The 4,651-nt window shown below is 49.1% G+C and overlaps 1 protein-coding gene across 1 annotated transcript in view; it reads left to right on the forward strand.

The window, feature by feature from the left end:
* GMPR (guanosine monophosphate reductase) overlaps positions 1–4,651 on the forward strand; it is an 83,896-nt gene that overhangs the window by 168 nt on the left and 79,077 nt on the right. The gene's annotated exons all lie outside the window — the stretch shown is intronic.

A 4,651-nucleotide genomic window follows, 5' to 3' on the forward strand; every position in this document is an offset into this window, starting at 1 on the left:
GTTTCTTGAGAGGGGGCGGGGCGGTCGGGGGAGGGGGGACGTAATGGGATGTCAGCGTCTGACTTTAGTGGTGACCTTCCCAGTTTTTGTGTGTGTTCGAGGCTGGAGGGCTGCACCTTCATCCCACCGGAGCAAGAGAAAAGCCAACTAGCCCATTGCCAGTACATAAAATATCTTTAAGGGCTGTGGCCTAAAATTCTAAACATGTCCAGCTGAGTGGGGAAAGCAGGGTCCCATTGGAACTGGACCAAGAAGAGTCAAGATCAAGTACTTACTTAGCCACTTAATTTAGAAAGGGTTGGGAACGGGGGACAGTATGTACAATGAAAAGGAAACAGTGGAACCAGAGTAGAAAGGGAGGAAAAAAAGCAAAAACAAAACAAAACCCTGAAGACCCTTGTGATATGGGCAGTGTCTCAGTGCTGAGAGCCGCTGCTTTAATATGTGGTGCAGCAGTGGATTTTCTTTACGATGTTGAAAAATTGACACCCTCCCAGGGCAGAAGTGCAGGGGTTACTTCTCGAGTTTGGTAACCTTTCTGGGAGTGAGGTTTGGGGGCCCGTTCGTCGTGGCAACCGAGTTTTCCGAGAACCAGCAGTCCCAGTCCAGTCCGAGGGCAGCAGACTGCTTGGGGGTGGGAGTAGTGGGAGGTGGAGGACTGGTGGCCAAATTGGAACCTTTAGGTATTGCGCTCTTTTTGTCTTGGTGAGACCAAAGCCTGAGGAACAGGTGGAGACAGGACTGAAAATAGCCTGGGGTGGGGGGAGGGATGCCCCTGCTGGAGAGGACAGAAGTCTGACCCTGAAGGATAAACTAGTAGCACCGAGAGGCAGAGTCGCCGTGACCAGTGTGTGCCGGTAGCCGTGGCTTGCCTGGTCAGGAAAGAGCTGGAGAGGAAAGGGAGGAAACTCGACACGGTCTGGAGCCCCAAGAGTAAACAGCACCAGGCTCAGCTAGCGCGCACGCTGCTCCATCCGCCGGCTCCACAAACAAGTCCATAAATAAATCCCCTCAGCAAAGAACTCGATGGCCGGCTCCAGTGCCCAGACCTGACTGCAGTGCCTGGTGCTGCCAACCCTGGGCTTGTTTGGATTAGAGAAGCCGCGCGCTTCAGCCACCGGCCAGAACCAAGTCACCTTTTTCAAGCAGTGGGGTTGGCAAGCTGGAGCCTACGGGATAAAACAGGGTGGGGGAGCAATGATTAACCCTTATCACCCTAGATTAGGCAGCTCCGTGTCTGCCCTTCACACCATGTTCTTTTAGGTGCTAAAGAATAACATACTCTTACAAGAAAAAGAAACAGTTTGGTTGGCAGGCCTAGACCTCTGAAAAAAATATTTGTAGCTGGTAACAAAGGCCTGGCTAAAGGAGTTGTGGTCCAATCGACTCATGACTAATGGAGGCCCCGTGTGTGTCAGAGTAGAACTGCACTCCATCGGGTTTCCAGTGGCTGATTTTCCAGAAGTAGATGGCCAGACCTTTTCTCTGAGGTGCCTCTTTGGGTGACTTTGCACTACCAACCTGGTGACTGGCCAAATCTGTTAACTATTTGTAACCACCCAGGGACTCCCCTTGAGAAGATAATGCATTGAAAATTTGCGTGATAGAATGACTTGCACCTTACCACTTCATGTATCCTTTGGTTTCATAATTTGGGCTGATTGCAATTGTTTAATGTTGGTGTTCTGACTGGCGATTGCACCTTGCAGTCTATATGTACACGTTACAGTGAGCACTCTGTGCCCTTGAGAAATGTCTTCATGTTTCCATTTTGGTGGGAGTTTGCCAGTTATGTGCCTGGAAACCTGGGTTAATTAGTTTTGCCTTTCCAACTGATTGTAATAGATTAGCTCGCTGGTGTACCATTCCCATAGTAGGTTAGCTCCCTAGCCAACTGAGAAAATCTCACATTGCCCACCAGCTGCTCCTTGGAAGGAAGATAGAGCGATCTATGTCTGTAGCAAGACCACCTTGGAAACCCAAGGAGGGGTTGCTATGAGTTGGATCTGACTCCATGGCAGTGAGTTTGGTTTTTGGTTTATGATGTCAGGAGCTCTGGTGGTGTTGTGCCTGAGGCATTTGACTGCTAACCAGAAAGTTGTTGGTTCAAACCCACCAGCCACTCTGTGATAAAGATTTACTGCCTCAGAAACCAATGGCGGTCACTATGAGTTGCAATCTATTGGATGACGGTGGGTTTGGTTTTGGTTTATGGTGTCAGGGATTTAGTTAGGCCTTTTTATTTATTTCTTAAAAGTTTTATTGTGATTTAAGTGAAGGTTTACAAAGCAAATCAGTTCTTTATGCAACAATTCATACACTTGGTTTCATGTCATGATTGGAATCCCCTCAATGTAACTTCACTCCTCCCACTTCCTCCCTGTGTTTCTTGTTTCCATTCCTCCTTCTCTGCTAACACTTCTTGCTTTTTGAACTTTGTCCTTGAGCAAATGCTGCCCTTTTGATCTCAAATTGTTGATTGTTTTAAGAATGTGTACTTTGCTAGAGTTATTGTTCACCTGGTAGAACCTGTCTATTGTTTGACTGAAAATTGAGCTACAGGAAGTAAGTTCATTTCCAGGTCCAAAGGGTGATCAAGGGCCATAGCTTCGGGGGTGCCACCAGTCTCTGACCAGGAAGCCTGGCCTTTTGTATGATTTTGAGTTTCGTTCCACATTTCTACTCTATCCAGGACCTTCTAATGTGATCCCTTTCAGAGCAGTTGGTGTAGTTGGACCTTTTAAATCCACTCTTTTTTTTTTTAAACTTTCATTGTGGTGAAAACATATACAACAAGACATTCACCAACTGTGGTAGTTATGTTTGTGTGTCAACTTGGCTGGGCCTGTTTGAGTGACTGCAGCTGGTGGTATTATTCCCCATAATGAGACTGGCAGTCAACTCCATGGTGGGATCTACCACAAGCAGCTGAGTAGCTGCCTTTGGGTATATGGTCTGCTTCCATACGTATATAAGCAGGAGCTTTGGGAATGGTCTCTTGCCTATGGCACACTTGGACCCTTCATGTAGCCGTGTTGTTGTTCAGCAGCCTGCCATGCTCTGCCAACCTTGAGACTTGCAATGGACTTAAATTAATGGCCTGCCGTGTGGTTTGGTAACATCGGGACTATGCCTTTTTGTCAACCTTGGGTTTGTCAGCCTCAGCAGCCAGCAGCTGTCTGAGTGAAGAAATGCCTCTAGCTCCAGTGGGCCGGGAGCAGGAGGCAGAGCTGGACCCCAAAGTTGAGGGGGTTTCACGCAGCCCCTAAGCCTAGCACTTTAAACTTGGACTTAAAGCCTCCAAACTGTAAGAGAGTAAACTCCTGTTTGTTTAAGCCATCCTGTTTGTGGTATATTCCTGTCAGAGTGGCACTAGGTAACCAGAACAGAATATAGTACCGAGAATGGGGTGCTGCTCTGACAGATACCTAAAATGTGGAAACAGGAGTGGAGTGCGTCCTTGACCCGAGACCCTGGCAGAGAGACCCTGGCATACACCATGACAGATGGCAGGAGCAGAGCAAGAGACCAGCATGAGAGATGGCAGGAGGAGAGCCCAGAGACTGGCATGAGAGACGGCAGTAGCAGAGCTGAGAGAACCAGCATGAGACAGTGACAGTCTTACCAGCCTATGGAGTTCTCGAGAAAGCTTGATGCCTTTGGTTAGGCGGCTTACTGGTAGAGTGGGTTGCCTTTGGGCATTAACTGGTAGAGAAGACTGGCATGAAATGGAGTAGCAGGTTGGCTGGCCCACAGAGCAAGAAAGCTGAGTGCTTTTTGGGCAGGAAAATTTCCAGCGGAGTGAGTTGCCTTTGGCATTAATTGGAAGAAGCAGAGAGACCAAGGAAACGAAAGCAGAGCTGCCTCAGCCTGAAAGGGTAGGACCATGGCCTTTGGGGGTAGAATGACCACAGCACCCTAGGTTTCAAAGAGCCAGGCCTTCACCAACTTGGTTCTGGAGTGTGGGGGTGTTCATTCATGTGAGTCAGTGGGATGGAGCCATAGCCGCTGCCCAAGAGTGAGGGGGTGGGGCTGCCAGTCCCAAGAGGGAGAGGAATGGGGCCCGCTAGTCCAAGGGGGTAAGGTCGCCACTTAGAGGAGCTAGGGGACTGGAGCCACCCAGTGAGAGAGATCTGTACAGATGCCACCCAATGATGATCTGTATAGATGCCAAGTTGACAAGGGGTGGAATTGTGGTGGTTATGTTTGTATGTCAACTTGGCTGGTCCTGGTTGAGTGGCTGGGCAGCTGGTGGTAGTTTCTCCTCATGATGAGACTGGCAATCAACTCCATGGTGGGATCTACCATAAGCAGCTGAGTAGCTGGCTTTGGGTATGTGGTCTGCTTCCTGTATATAAGAAGCAGCTTTGGGAATGCTCTCTAACTTATGGCATGCTTGGACCCTGCATGTAGCTGTGTCATTGTTCAACAGCCTGCCATGCTCTGCCGACCTTGGGACTTATAATGGACTTGAATTAATGGCCTGCCATGTGATTTGGTAATATCGGGACTGTGCCCTTTTACTTGTCAACCTTGGGCTTGGCAGGCTCAGCAGCCAGCAGCTGTCTAAGTGAAGAAAAGCCTCTAGCTTCAGTGGGCTGGGAACTGGACGCAGAGCTGAAGCCCAAGGCTGGCTGAGGGCTTTCACACA

The sequence above is a fragment of the Orycteropus afer genome, unplaced genomic scaffold, assembly GCF_000298275.1.
Source record: "Orycteropus afer afer isolate SDZICR_OR568_19922 unplaced genomic scaffold, OryAfe1.0 scaffold00012, whole genome shotgun sequence".
Classification (NCBI taxonomy): Eukaryota; Metazoa; Chordata; class Mammalia; order Tubulidentata; family Orycteropodidae; genus Orycteropus; species Orycteropus afer.